Genomic DNA, 16,039 nt, shown 5'->3' on the forward strand with positions numbered 1-16,039 from the left:
TCAAGATCATAAGAAGAATCACCCCAATCATGATCATTGCAACAAGTAGTAGACATAGAAAAACTAGCATCCCCAAGCTTAGGGTTTTGCATATTATTAGCACAATTGACATCAAGAGAATTTATAGTAAAATCATTGCAATCCTGCTTTTCATCGAAGGAACTATCAAGTATGGGTGCAAATAGCAATGATATCATGTTTAACATAAGGAACTATAGCAAATTCATCTTCATAAAGGCCACAAGAATAGCAAGCATCATGTTCATCAAGGGATATTTCAATCAAATCATCGAATCATAATTATCTATAGATTCATGCATATCATTATTTTCTTCCAAAGCAACGGTCATTCTTTCAATAAATTCTTTGACATAGAAATTATGAGCATAATTTTCATAGCAATATTTAAATATGTCAAAATTTTCAGATTTGTAGAGAGTAATATCATACTTTTCAATCAAAGAAGCACCTTCATAAGCACCCTTAAAAGCAACAAATTCTTCAATTTGTTCGATGTCGTAGTAACTATAAACACCCTTTGCATAAGATGATTAGATTTCATCATCATTAAACTCACATAGGTAGGGGAGGTGTTTTTAGGGTTCTTAGAGCAACAAGTAAAATCATAAATTTCACAAAGATTCCAAGCATAACACAACAATTTGTTCATTTGATCCCTAGTCATCATCATCATTCTCTTTTCTGTTTCTATATATATGGGTCCGTGCAGCATCTCCATGATATCATTATGATCAATTAATGTTCCAATTTTTTGTTTGCGCCTCGATAATTTTGCTTTTTCAGACAAACGGTGATGCACAAAATGAGCATGCTCATCTTAAGATTTCCCATAGACTAGGCTAGTTGGGGTTTCAGCATGAGCGCATAAGGATCGAAGATGATCCAAGTAGAACACTCTAAGTGGATTCATATCAATAGATTTTTAGCAAGCAAAGATGCAAGCAAATAGAAGGCACATGGAAACACAAAGAAAGATACATACGGGAAGAAGGCGAAGAAAAGGCAAAGGCAAAGGTTTTCGAAAATCGTTTTAGAAGTGGGGGAGAGGAAAATGAGAGGTGAATGAAAAATAATGTAATGCGAGGGAGAAGAGTTTGTGATGGGCACTTAGTAAGTCTTGACTTGGCGTAGATATCCCCGGCAACGGCGCCAGAAATCCTTCTTGCTACCTCTTGAGCATGCGTTGGTTTTCCCTTGAAGAGGAAAGGGTGATGCAGCAAAGTAGAATAAGTATTTCCCTCAGTTTTTAAGAACCAAGGTATCAATCCAGTAGGAGACTACACGCAAATTGCCTAGTACCTGCACAAACAATCAAGAACCTTGCAACCAACGCGATAAAGGGGTTGTCAATCCCTTCACAGTCACTCGCAAAAGTGAGATCTGGTAAAGATAATGAAGTAAATATTTTTGGTATTTTTGTTGTATAGATTGGAAAGTAAAGATTGCAAAATAGTAAACGAGATGCGATGTAAATACAAGAGATGTAATATAATAGAAAAGAGACCCCGGGGCCATAGGTTTCACTAGTGGCTTCTCTTAAGATAGCATAAATTATGGTGGGTGAACAAATTACTGCCGAGCAATTGATAGAAAAGCGCATAATTATGAGAATATCTAGGCAATCATCATGAACATAGGCATCACGTCTGTGTCAAGTAGATCGAAATGATTCTGCATCTACTACTATTACTCCACACGGACCCAGCCCTAGGGGGCGCGCCGGGCACCCTCATGGCCGCCTCGCTTGTTTCTTGACTTCCACTCCAAGTCCTCTGGATCACGTTTGTTCCAAAAAGATCGCTCCCGAAGGTTTCATTTCGTTTGGACTCCGTGATATTCCTTTTCTTCGAAACACTGAAATAGGCAAAAAAACAGCAATTCGGGTTGGGCCTCTGGTTAGTAGGTTAGTCCCAAAAATGATATAAAAGTGTAAAGTAAAGCCCATAAACATCCGAAATGGGTAATATAATAGTATAGAACAATAAAAAATTGTAGATACGTTGGAGACGTATCAAGCATCCCCAAGCTTAATTCCTGCTTGTCCTCGAGTAGGTAAATGATAAAAACAGAATTTTTGATGTGGAATGCTACCTAGCACTAGTAGATTGCCCGTGCGTTGCCACGGGCATTTGACAGAATCCATCTCCATCTCTCTCATGTCCTACAAAATAAAAAATATATAGACATGTGCCTTTTGAGTATTATATCACGTGCATCATATAAACCAAGAAGAACCATTATTTGCATGCACCTCTTCTGGTTGTGTAAAGCTCGTTGAGTTTTCAGTCCGGTCCATCATCGCTAATCAATGTCTATGTCAGTCGACATTTTCGAAGCATCATCCAAATCCATCAGTTTTTACCTATGAAGGTGGAAAAATATAATAAATATTAGATTTTATTTAAAAATGATGGTATATAATATATATATATATTCACTGGTGAGCTGCTAGAAATGAGCTGTGTCTGTTTTTAACCAATGAGATGCAGGGTGCTTCATAGTAGAGCGAATGCCAGACCAATTTTAATAAATTGTAGGCTCACTTTAAATCACTTGTTGATGATTATTCTCGGGAATCTCTACTTTTTAGGTAAGTGGTATTTTTCATTATAAAAAAGTGTGTTCCGTTTCTCTAGGAGCAAACATCCGATTTTCCCTTTATATAAAAAGTACTCATTTATCCGCAATTTCTTGAATCCTTTTAAGTTATTTATATATACATAGAGAAATCGTCCGACACATTTCAACAACCACAAGCAGTCCAACATAAAAACCAAATCATTTTCATCGCAAGTTTAAGACACCTCATTTTTTTCCGTTTTAAGAAGATGATGTTGGAACGATTAAAGTATATTCAGTTTCTTCTCTTAAAAATGTGTTTATTCGTGTGATATTCTAAACTAAATTTATAAGTATGAAAAACCTTTAGTTGTATATTCCATGTATAAGATATACTGTACATTCTTGTGGTCTCCTAATTATTTACTTTAAAAAAATCATGTTTTTCTGAGCAAATGCAATGCAGCCTGCTTCTCCTCTTAAAAAGAAATTACCTAAATAAAAGAAGTCAAGACGGCTCTCACTCGCTCGCTGCACGGCACACTCACATCTCTCTCCGCGCACTCACTCACATTTCACTCTCCACCGCACATGTCGCCGCAGCCATCTCTCCCGGCCATGGCGCTGCGGCGATGCTGCAGCTATAGATCACCGCCATGGCTTGGATCTGCTATATCCCCTCCACGGTCCATACCACCTCCCGCCCCCTCCACTTCCCGCCGCACCCCATCCCCTCCATCGCGATATCTCCGGTGAGCAGCGGGACTGCATATCTGGCCCGATGAGCAGCCAGATCCGGCCGCCGACCGGGAGGTGCAGAAGGCCTCGCCGTTATTTTTTGCGCTGGCGATGTAGCTGGAGGGAGGGTCTTCTCCGATGAGCAGCCGGACCGCACATCTGCCGCGGTGAGCAGCAGGATTCGGCTGCTAGTCACGCCGGCCACGTAGCTGTTGGGACGGTCCAATAACGTCTCCAGGCAGTCCACCTTCGGCAAGAGCAGAGCCGGGCTGTTGAAGAAGGTGCAGTAGCTCGCCATGCTCTGCGAGGCGGACCTTGGCGTCCTCATATTCGACAGCGCCGGCAAGCAGATGGACTACTGCAGCCCCTCCACCATGTCCAATAGTTCTCTTTCGTCGATCTTCTCCACCCTATCTCATGGCATGTGCGTACATCTCGATTCATCCCGGTTGCAAACTTATTTTGGATATTCTGTAATCCCCTGTCTAGCTAGGTGCCCCTCTGTGGCTCTGACGTGTATACCTTTTGATTGTTCTGTTTTTAGTACAAGAGTACATGTGTGTGATGAACTGATAGATTCATTCCGGAAGATGAACTTATTAAAGTCACTTAAAATCCTTACAATCATCTAATGCCAAACGATCTGGGGCAGACACAATTGATTTGTGTGAAATAGAAGATGAGAACGAACTTTAATTAGCTAGAGTATGGGGATGCTCTGATTGTGTCTTGTCAGGTAATGCTCATAATTTAGCTCCATGAGGCCAAGGAGAAAAAGCTTGTGCCTCGCAAGGTATAACTTGTGTCTACATGCTCAACAAAATATCGCCTTCCAGACTTGCAGTATAATTCAGAAGGATGGTCAAAGGTTACTTTACGTTGTATGATTATTAGTCAGATGAGAAGTTCAGCTAAAAAATGTCTCGTGCAGTCAGGAACTGTAAATTTTTAATAAGCTTATATGCTTGTACTCATCTTCCACCACTATATGATGAGCCACAATAGCTAACCATCCTCAATCACCTCTTGCAATTCTCAGAACTTCCCGTCCTTGATGCACTAAACTGACTTTCAACACGACATGTTCTTTCCCTCATCACCCTACTCAGATGAAATGGGCATTGAAAAGAAAGAAATATAAGTACATCAAGCATTCAGATGAGGCTGTTGACAACCCATAAATCCTGAGTATACATGAACAACCAAATGCCATCTACAATTATACTGAAGGTGGGTAAATAGAAGGGTTACTGGTGGTACTAATTATTATGTTGTTATTAGCAAATCCTTTCGGAGACCGAGGGACAAGGGCGACAACCGCCTTCCCATAGAGTGCCTACTGATTCTGCCAGCGCTACTTCCATCGTGAGCCCACCAGTACTGCTCGTGTGTTGCCACGTACAGAGAAACTATGAATTGAGATTTTCATCCAAAGCATGAAAATATTAATGTTCCTCTATTCTCCCCTCCCTCGTATGATCATACCCAATTAATGGTTGCCTCGCTACAATCAACGTAGCTCTGATGTGCAATGTTTTCTCCTCCAACTCTAACAAATTTGTCGTAGCTCACAACTGGATGGGCCTTGTGGTTGAAGGAAAATATCCAAACCTACGCAGAAGCAACAAAATGAGGACACCTTATAAAAAACAAAAAAAACGAGTCATATATGCATGTACTGTAGCTCGATGAATATTTGTCCTCAATTCCCTCTCTCCTTCATTCCCCCCTCGCCGGTGATGTGCTGGCTATTTGAAAATATAAATACCCACCACTAAACATATATCAAGAGGCTTCGTCTTCGACTTCGCTCCGCCTTTGACAACAACAACAAGCATTAGATAGACCTGCATCTCAATTTCAATTGTGCACAAAAATAACAATATAGTTAGAAGAGAGGCGTCTGCAAGAAGGGGTTTAGTGAGACCATGAGGCCACTACACTATTGTACGGGTTTTCAGAAAGCTTCGGATACATGTTTTGTTGTTTGTTTTACCTGAATGCCAATGAAAGAACATATTTCATAAAAAAAATTAATTCGAGGAAATGCACTACAAGATGTTACAATTCCAAACCGAGCTAGGTACAGCCAAAGCTTCATGCCTAAGAGAAAAACAAAACAACAACGAAATGCTCGCGAACTAAGCTAGCTACAACCGAGGATTAATACATGTAAGAAAATAAAATAGTGTGAAATCAGGAATGAAAGATCAAGAAACTCACATGGGGGTAGTTCATCATTCTCAAAAAAAGAACAGTTTATGTACGACTCTATGAGAAAGTTGACGACTTATGTCTCCAGAATGAAATAGCTTTCTTGCACATCTTGCTAACAGAAAGTTCACCAAAACTGAAGGAAGAAACAGTAAGCATATTTTTTAATGCGAAACCTAGTGCATCTAAATATGTCACATAGTAACGGGAGTGGACATATTAAATTAAAAAATATTTGCATCTAAAAAAAGAGATCGATCTCTGATTTGTTGAGTAATTATCAAACCCAGTGTTGTTCTCTTTCGTCGACGGTCCGCACGCTCCCCACCCATGTTCTCCCTTGGGCCACGTCCGTCCGCTCCCAGTTTAAAACCCAGAACTTTGTTGCGTCGTGATCGCCCATGCGTGCACTGCCAGCTGGCTGGCCGCCCCAATTCCCTTGGATCCGTCCGCTCAATGCCAGGAGATTTGCACATGGATGCATCCGCCGTCAATACCAACTGCCCATCATAGAAGAATGGATTAGTACGTCGACCGGGATAATAAATATGAAACTCACACAAATGGAATTTACAGTTATCAACAAACACTAATCAGAATACCTTCTAAATCTCACATAGTGGACGGTTGCTCTGAACATCATTGTGTTAGAGAAACAATGTACCTTTCTCAGCCTACTACCAGGTGCAGAATCCATAGACCACCATGATCCTCAACACATCAAAGCTGTTGTACATCATTAGATTAGTCTGTCCTCCCTATGATAAATTGTGTAACACTGTGAAATATAACAAATATTGTTATCCCATTGTGAACAGAGAAAAGAAAGAACAAATTATCTTCATACTCTCATATTTATGAAAAATATTTAGTCAACAAGAACATGTACTTGCCAACTTCATTGTAAACCAACTCAAGTTTGCAGCAAGGTTATTTATTAATTTATGTGAAATGTTTTTGCCATTTAGAAAAGCTTAGAACCAAATGGAAAATTACGAAGAAGCCCAAATGTTTTTATTCCTTTTTGGTTTCCCTTACGTGCTGCGGGCAGAGTATGATGCTTGTCTAAAATACCTAAAGGCACAAGTAAGGCTACATCTTAATACTCAACTAATGTTGCTCACTCAGATTGTTCTCCTCAACGTCTACCAATTTTTCTGTTCGTGTTCGCTACACTATCCCCCACTCAAAAAAATTACACATCAGTGCAAAGGCATAACATAGGGAGGACATAAAAATGATCGGTACAACTCCCAGCAACATCTCTCTCGAATTCATCTCCATCCTGCCAAATACGAGTGCAAAACCTACTTCTCCCTAGACTTTGGACCATGACAGATGTAAAGAGAACAGTTGCATGTCGTCGCCTCCGCTTCCCCTATGCACCACAAAACATGCAGAGCACTTAGAAATACCACATGATTCAGAGAACAACATGTACAAGATTAAGACAGCTACACCTTGATTCAGATAAAAAATCACCATGTTCCTCGCCCACCGCCAGCACACACCAAGCATGATTCAGAAATGCTGGATTCGGATTTTGCAAATGGACTGGAAAAGTGCTAATGAAGGGATAGTGGTTCTCTGGCCAGCGGTGGCCGATGGGCAGGAAATGGTGATTATTCAGTAACACTGATTCAAAACATGAAAAATGCATGCATGGGCACAACAGTATTTTTTTCAAAAAGTTGGCAATACAATAAGATGGAGTCTCAAACAAGAAATGGTTAGCTGAAGAAAAATACCTATTAAATGAACTGAAAGCATATACTGTCATCCCTCCATTCGGTAAACAACATTAATCTTGTCAAGAGACTCAATCTGCTTCTGATGGTGAGAGATGACAAGGCCATGTTAAATGCTGGTGGCTATATCTGATTTATTTTTTCTGCTGACCAAGCCCAGTTTACAGCTTCGTCACAATTAAATACTCCAATCGAGCCATATGGAACAAGTCACACATCATGTTTATCCCTACAAATTGTTATGGGCATAAACTAAAAAAACAGGCGTGATTTGATTAAAATCAAACACCACACCCAAAGAAAATGCCTACAGAATAGATCACTTGATATATACACCACCTCCACTTAGAGTCGTAGTCGCTCCATACCATGATGACAGCATGTGCAACATTTCCATACTATGATGATGACTCCGAATCTCTTTCATTGAACACCTTCACCTGGTTATCGACATTGTCGATCACTACGCCGGTCTTCTTCAGGTAGTGAACCTTGGTGCCGTCCTCGAGGAGATGGTGCCTAACCCTACTCGTCATGTTCTTCTACTTTGAGTAGAGCATCATGTTCAAGCTAAGAATGGGGCCTTCAATCTGACCAAAGGAAAATCTGAAATACCGTCATGTAACGCCCCGGATCCGATGCGCCAGGTGTCTGCCAGTTATTCGCCGTCGTTGCCATGTCATTTGCTTGCGTGTTGCACTTTGCCATGTCATCATCTGCATTTCATATCATGTCATCATGTGCATTTCATTTTGCATACGTGTTCGTCTCATGCATCCGAGCATTTTCCCCGTTGTCCGTTTTGCAATCCGGCACTCCTATGTTCCCCGGCGTCCCCTTTTTGTCTCTCATTGTGAGTGGGTGTTAAACTTTCTCGGAATGGCCCGAGGTTTGCCAAGCGGCCTTGGTATAGCACCGGTAGACCGCCTGTCAAGTTTCGTGTCATTTGGAGGTCGTTTGATACTCCAACGGTTAACCGGGTAACCGTAAAGCCCTCTTTGAGTTGCAGCCCAACACCCCTTCCGAAGTGGCCCAAAACCCACCTAAGTCTCTTCCAAGCTCTCGGTCGTTCGATCACGATCGCGTGGCCGAAAACCGCACCTCATTTGGACTCTCCTAGCTCCTTCTACCTATAAATAGGTCCTCCCCCTCCATTTTCGCGGATATTTTTCCCCCCGAAACCCTAAATCTCTCCCTCTCCGCGCCGGACGCGTCCGCCCCTGGCCGGACACGTCCGCGCCGCCGCGCTCGGCGAATCCCGACGCGCCACGTCGCCCGCCACCGTCTCCACCGCGCCAGGCCCGCCGGGCCTGGATCGGGCCCGCGAGGCCCATCCGCCGTCGCCGCCCGCCGCGGGAGCCCGCGCCCGTCGCCGGCGAGCTCCCCGCGCCGGCCGCCGCCCCCTCGCCGGACTGCCCCGCTCCGCCCCGCGCAGGCCCCCGCCAGGCCCGGCCGCGCCTCCCCGCGCCACGCCCCGTCGGCCCCTGCCCGGTCGCCGCCGGCGCCGCTCTCCCGCGCCCCGTGGCCGCCCGGAGCCGGCCGGCCGCCACCGCTCCTCCGGCCGCGCTCGCGCGCCAGCGCCGCCGCCCCGTGCCCGAGGGCGCCGCCCCGCGACCTCCTCCCCCCCCCCCCCCCGCGTCGGGATCCGGCCGGATCCGGCGAGATCCGGCCCGGATCCGCCGCCCCCGGCCTCCTCCGGCGAACTCTCCGGCGAGCTCGCGCCGCCGCCTCGTAAACCGTGCAATCCCGCAGGTTGCCCCCGTTTCACTAAGTCCCAGTTTTCTTGCATAAAGATGTCATGTTCATCGCATCACATCTCTGCATCCGTAGCTCCGTTTCGTGCGTATAATATGTCAAATTGTTCGTCTCAACGAGTACTTCATTTCATTCCATTGCGTTATTTTTATTTGAGCTCATCTTGATGCCCTAAATGCTGTTGGAAGAGTGCATGTTGATGTTAATCTGCTGAAACTGTTATAACTTGCTCATTTATCATTTTTGCCATGATTGATGTGTGCATCATATGAGGTTGATGTCTACATGTATGTTGATCTATGCCATGCCATCTTTCCAGGGGTGCCAACCATATATTTTTGTGAGTTGTGTGCTGAGTGTATCAAGCTTGCTAAGTAGGGTAGTTGTTGTTGCTGTTTTCTTGACAGATTCTGTTATATTTTGTTGCTATGTTAACATGCTTCTACAAGTCATTGTGTGCATAATCTGGAGATGCTCTATAAACATGTTTTGATCTACATGTCTTTCTCTATCCATTCATGCCCTTGGTTGCAATTATAGCCTGCTGTATCATGCTGGAATCTTGCTCTAAAGTTGCTTGAAAATGTTGCTGTCAGCCTGTTAACATTAAGTTCACTTGTTCCCATGTGTTTTGCTAGTGATCCATGTATCCTATGACCTTGCTCTTGCCATGCTTAGTTTCATAAACATGCCTTCTTACTGTTGGTTGCCTTGTCATGCCATGTATTGCTCTGTGGTGAGTGGTTCAAGCTCACGAACATGCCTACTTATTGTTGTTCCTGCCATGTATGAATCTGTAATATAACTTGCTATGTTTACATGGGTGCCATCATATTTTCTGATCCTTTTTGGCTCATGGTCAGTAAGGGACTTTTGATCTATGCTTTTAGTAGATTCATGCCATGCCTTTGTTTGCCATGATAAGTTCCTGTAACATGTTGTTTGATAGCTCTAAACATTGCAACCTGATGTTATTTCTGCTAAAGTCTGAAACTGTTATTATTTGCAATATCTCCATGTCTTTTTGAGCATGTTCTAGTTGCTTCTGGAGATAGCTCAGTGTTCATGTTTTGTTATGCTTTACCAGTACTTCATGCCCATGCCTTTTGTTATTATGTTGGGGTGCTGTAGCATATTGTTTTGATGCTTGTAAGATGCCTAGTTGCTGTTATGGATAGATTGTTGCTATAACTTGTATAGTGTGCATGTGTTGAACCGTTGCTCCGTTTTGAGTGTGCTCTATATGAAACTTGCTTGATTTTGCATGTATCTTCATATTATCATGTTTCATCCTTGTTTTGAGGTGTTTGCTTGATGTTTGGGTGCATTTTGCATCAATGTCATGTTTAACTTGTTTTGCTCATATCTTCTAGCCCGTAGCTCCAAATCTAATGAACTTTATATGTAACTTGACTAGAATTTCGTGTAGATCACCTTGGTGCATTTTAACCTGCTGTTTAACAACTTGAACATAAGGTTTATTCAGTTCTGGACCAATTTCGAAATTTGCATATGAGGACTTACCGGAATTGTTATATGTTGTTCCCGGCCTCATTTAAACTTGCCTTGATGTGTTGTTCTTGTTTGCATCATCTCTTGCCATGAGTAGCTTCATGTAGCTTGGTCATGCATCATGCTTGTTGTGCATCATGCCTTGTTCATGTGTGGTGTGTTTACCTATGTTGTGTGCTTCTTCTTGTTAGTTCCTGTTTTCGTTGCGATCGTGAGGATTCTTTCGTCTACGGTTGGTTCGGCTTCATCCGTTCGTCTTCTTTATGGACTCGTTCTTCTTCCTTGCGGGATTTCAGGCAAGATGACCGCTACCTTGGATCTCACTACTATCATTGCTATGCTAGTTGCTTCGTTCTATCGCTTTGCTGCGTTACCTATCATTTGCTCTTCAAGCCTCCCCAAATTGCCATGAACCTCTAACCTTTGACACCATTCCTAGCAAACCATTGCTTGGCCATGTCACCGCTTTTGCTCAGCCCCTCTTATAGCGTTGCTAGTTGCAGGTGAAGTTGAAGATTTCTCTATGGTGGACAGGGTTATGTTGGGATATCACAATATCTCTTATATTATTAATGCATCTATATATTTGGTAAAGGGTGGAAGGCTCGGCCTTATGCCTGGTGTTTTGTTCCACTCTTGCCGCTCTAGTTTCCGTCATACCGGTGTTATGTTCCCAGATTTTGCGTTTCTAACGCGGTCGGGTGATTTATGGGACCCCCCTGACAGTTCGCTTTGAATAAAACTTGCCCAGCAAGGCCCAACCTTGGTTTTACCATTTGCCTCACCACCACCTACCCCTTTCCCTTGGGTCGGCCAACCCAAGGGTCATCTTTATTTTAGCCCCCCCCCCGGGCCAGTGCTTGTCTAAGTGTTGGTCCAAACCGAGCCGCCTGCGGGGCCACCTCGGGGAAACTCGAAGTCTGGTTTTACTCGTAGCCTGTCTCATCTGGTGTTGCCCTGAGAACGAGATATGTGCAGCTCCTATCGGGATTGTCGGCGCATCGGGCGGTCTTGCTGGTCTTGTTTTACCATTGTTGAAATGTCTTATAAACCGGGATTCCGAGACTGATCGGGTCTTCTTGGGAGAAGGTCTATTCCTTCGTTGATCGCGAGAGCTTGTCATGGGCTAAGTTGGGACACCCCTGCAGGGTATAAACTTTCGAGAGCCGTGCCCACGGTTATGTGGCAGATGGGAATTTGTTAATGTCCGGTTGTAGATAACTTGACACCAGATCCGAATTAAAACGCATCAACCGCGTGTGTAGCCGTGATGGTCTCTTCTCGGCGGAGTCCGGGAAGTGAACACGGTCTTTGGGTTATGTTTGACGTCAGTAGGAGTTCAGGATCACCTCTTGATCATTGCTAGCTTCACGACCGTTCCGCTTGCTCTCTTCTCGCTCTTATTTGCGTATGTTAGCCACCATATCATGCTTAGTCGCTGCTGCAACCTCACCACTTTACCCCCTTCCTTTCCCTTTAAGCTTTGCTAGTCTTGATACCCATGGTAATGGGATTGCTGAGTCCTCGTGGCTCACAGATTACTACAACAACAGTTGCAGGTACAGGTTATGCGATGATCATGACGTGAGAGCGATGCTTGTTTGCGTTGAGTTCTTCTTCTGCTTCTTCTTCGATCAGGGGATAGGTTCCAGGTCGGCAGTCTGGGCTAGCAGGGTGGATATTGTTTGAGTTTTTGTTTATGTATCATCCGTAGTCGGATGTTGATCTCTTGTATGATGTATTGTTGTATTCGTGTGGCATTGTATGCCTTATGTATGTATCCCTATCTATTATGTAATGTTGATGTAATGATATCCACCTTGCAAAAGCGTTTCAATATGCGGGTCTATCCTTAATGGGACCTTCGAGTTCCTTTTGTATAGGGTCGCATATTGGGCGTGACACGTCAGAAGATAATACTTGTGGCACTGAAACTATGTTGTTGCCAGGAACATATGCGCGCATGCATGGCAAGAGGCATGGTCGCATGGAGAGAAGTTTTGATAAAAATAGTACTAACCATGACAATTTCCCCCGATTCATCCTCTGAGCATTTATTGTGCTTTGACTTCAAGTTCGGGTCCTTCACTATCATAGTGTTCTTGTGCTTGTAAAGCGGCACAACTTCCCCAACTTTACTATTCTCATGGCCTGCGATGACTTGAATTGTGTCACCGACACTGACATGCATCTTGTAAGGCATAGGATGATTATTTGGTTTACAGTGCTTTCGTTCCCACTGCTTAAGCTGGAGTGGGAAAATAATCCTTACATTTAATAGTGGTTAGCTAACAAAGTGTGGGGTGTTAAACCCAGATTGGTACTCACCCTCATTTCAATTAGGCTAGTCTTGACCATGAATCTTACCCACATATCAAATTTATGTATAGCTTGTGTTCACACATTCATGTTTGCCCTTTGCATCAGAAACAACTAAAGTTAGCTCACACACCTTAGTAGAGATGCACCATGACCGATGCCTTCCCATGGAAACAACACTTGTTGACGATTCTTGCAACATATCTCGGCGCTAATTTGTCATAATCACCAAAGCCTGAAGCACCCACGGTGGACCACTGGAAGCTGGGCATGAGGGGTAAAGTGTTCTACTGCCGTCAATGCCCGTAGTGGCTCATCCAGTACCAAACAGTACAGTCGGGCCCCTTGTCGATCCCTCCACGATCGATAGTGCCATGTGCACAAACCATTTTCTGTCTTTATCATCACCTGCAATCACAAAATGATCAAAACCAAGAAAATAATAACAAAACCAAAGAACACCAAAGGACAGTGTATCCAATAAATCAACACCAACGATGCAACAATAATTAGACATACAACAACAACACTAAAGGAGTTCACAGCACCTACTTGTTTTTTGTGGGTATATATAAGCTCTCACATTTTGCATTACAAGTAAGAGACCAAAAAATGATACATACTTGCCCGTGCATTGCAATGGGGCGAAAATATTCTAGTTGTGTTCCACACCAGTTTGTGTTAAATATGTAGTACCTGACCAAGTAGTACCCGACAACCTTGTTATTCATTTGGCTGCCTTTGGCAACCTTTGTTAACCTGACCAAGTAGCAGCATTGATGTTTCGAAAAAAAGTAGCAGCACTGAGGACAATGAAGATCATACCCTCCCATCAATCTATGTTCATGCTAAAAAAGGCATTATTTTGTTGGATATAATTAGTATTCTGGAGCATGTGAAATGGGGAGCACACTACCTTTAGGGTTAGAATCTCATGAAGTTGCGATTCTAATGGTGTCAACGCTCTACAGCTAAACACAATTGAGATATCCGTATTTAGGATATGAACACTATTCATAGAAACAAAAATGTATCATAAAAATATAAGAACCAAAAGGAGACAGGGATGCCTTAGAAGATACCACTAAAAGGCAGATCAGGAAAATCATCACTTATTGATGCCACATTTGTCGTTATCTCACTGCCCGATTAGATAATTTGGGAAAAGGAAATGATAACTCAACCTGCCTTTTCTGAATTTGGAAGAAACATAGGAGTGTGGAAGCTCGGTGTCATCACCTGACTTGATTCCAGCGAGCTTGTCCATGGTGATGATTGCCTACAATACCACAGACGTGACTCGCCCCACGCTAGCTACTGCTTCGCCGCTGCCTCACTTTTCACAGGGGTTCCTTGTCAAGGCTTGATGCATGTGTACTACATTCAGAGTTTTGGTCTGCATGTAAACAAAAGATAGAGGCGAGCCCTCAAAATTAAGACAAATTTATCCTACAGCATCGGACATTTCCAATCAATCAATGGAGCATTCCATGTCATGCATATATTTCATTCCATCTTAGACTGTAAAGAAAAAAGAGCTATGAATGTAGGGGGTAACTTGCGTCCAACCTTGCCGTAGTTGACATGCTTGCTAGCTTGAGACTATGGTACGGGAGCAATATAGCAACTGGGCTTCTGACGGGGACCGTATACAACCTGAAGCTCAAGGGCGGGGTGGAGGATTGGGTCCAATTCACCTGGCAGGTATATACCCCTACATGTAATCGCCAAATCTGTCATTGTTCAGATATAATAGATATGCAGCTATACATGTTCAGATATAATGGTCAAATAAATAATAGTTACACGACGGGCAAATATTATTTTGAGCTTCTCAATGTTACCGAGCAAAGTGGAAGATCCTTTTTGCTTGGACTTTTTGGAGTAGCACTTGAGGAACTTCTTCTGTTGCATATCTGTTATATGTGAACAATGGTTGATAATCTCCATGTATATACGGCATCCCCTGTAAATAATATCCCTGTACAGTCCTATGAGGAACAAATTCGGCAGAATATAAGTGAAAGCAGTTTGATGCAGGCGGGCTCTCTGATCAATACTGAGGTCATACATCTCTAGCTAACAGATTACTACATGGATCAACCCAGACGACTACATGGATCTCTTACATATTGCTACATGGATCAACCCAGCCAGATTACTACATGGATCAACCCATCTTTAGTAGGCAAAGATTAAGTGCCTGGATCAAGCTTCCTGCAAAAAAAAGTACCTGGATCAAGCAAAAATAATACAGTACCTTGACATCGTCAGACCAACGCGGCATGCTGCCTACCACATGATCTGCCATGGCTGCCGGTCATGCATGCACATCACCACACGTTGCAGGCAGCAGAGGTCGTTGAGTGGAAGCCGCCCATGTGCCATGGTCGATGAGCCCATCACCACCGCTGGAGTCGACCACGGAATAGAGGGAGATGGATTGGGCGGCCACACTAATCAAGATCAGGCGCGAGCACCTGATCTGGATGTGTCCGTCCTCGTCCCGGCTTCCACACGTGCCCCTGCGACACTACCGCGGCCATGCGCCCAAGTGGCCGATGCACACCGTGGTTGGGCTGCATTGGGCGACCTCGATGAAGGCGAGCGAGGCGTGGCATCGGCGTCGGGCAGGGCTGGGCGGCGCGAGGCGTGTGGCCGAGGCATCAGCATGGGCAGGGAACCCTAGACAGAAATCGAGGGAGTCTCAGCCCTCCTCACCTCAGCCCCGATCTCCATCCCAGCGTGGCGCCATCGTGGGCTGGGGAAGCAGCATGATGAGGCGGGGAGGTAGCGCGAGAGGGGCGGCGGCGAACACAGAGACGGATGGATGGGATTTAGGTTAGGTCTGCGTGGAGTCGTGAAAAGTACTCCGATTTTCTTTGGTGCGGGGAGGGACGAAAAAATCTACGAAAAAAACCAAGGTGGGAAGGAGGACGGAAAAAAACGGTGGTGGTGGGACGAAAATTGACCGGCGAAGACTACCAACTGCTCCATTAGAAGTAGAGATAATTCTCAATGTAGTTTTCTTTATTGTGGCATGAATGTTCAGATCCAAATAATTCAAAATAAAAGTTCATATTAACATAAGAAATAGTAATACTTCAAGCATACTAATCAAACAATCATGTCTTCTCAAAATAACATGGCTAAAGAAAGTTATCCCTACAAAA

At 43.8% G+C, this 16,039-nt stretch overlaps 1 long non-coding RNA gene across 7 annotated transcripts; it reads right to left on the reverse strand.

Annotated features, from left to right (window-relative positions):
* Positions 1-3,204: 3,204 nt before the first annotated feature.
* LOC123069286 (uncharacterized) lies at positions 3,205-15,713 on the reverse strand. Of its 7 annotated transcripts, none has more exons than XR_006432427.1 (8): positions 15,127-15,713; positions 14,711-14,857; positions 14,436-14,580; positions 14,106-14,262; positions 13,000-13,274; positions 7,281-7,509; positions 6,135-6,310; positions 3,205-6,032 (listed from the first exon to the last, which is right to left on the reverse strand). It is a non-coding gene; the product is annotated as an uncharacterized lncRNA (long non-coding RNA). The 7 variants fall into 7 exon arrangements; XR_006432424.1 differs by having other exon boundaries at positions 3,205-4,929; positions 5,091-6,032; positions 6,135-7,509; XR_006432423.1 differs by having other exon boundaries at positions 6,135-7,509; positions 14,711-14,847.
* Between the last annotated feature and the right edge of the window lie 326 nt (positions 15,714-16,039).

The sequence above is a fragment of the Triticum aestivum genome, chromosome 3B, assembly GCF_018294505.1.
Source record: "Triticum aestivum cultivar Chinese Spring chromosome 3B, IWGSC CS RefSeq v2.1, whole genome shotgun sequence".
Taxonomy (NCBI): Eukaryota; Viridiplantae; Streptophyta; class Magnoliopsida; order Poales; family Poaceae; genus Triticum; species Triticum aestivum.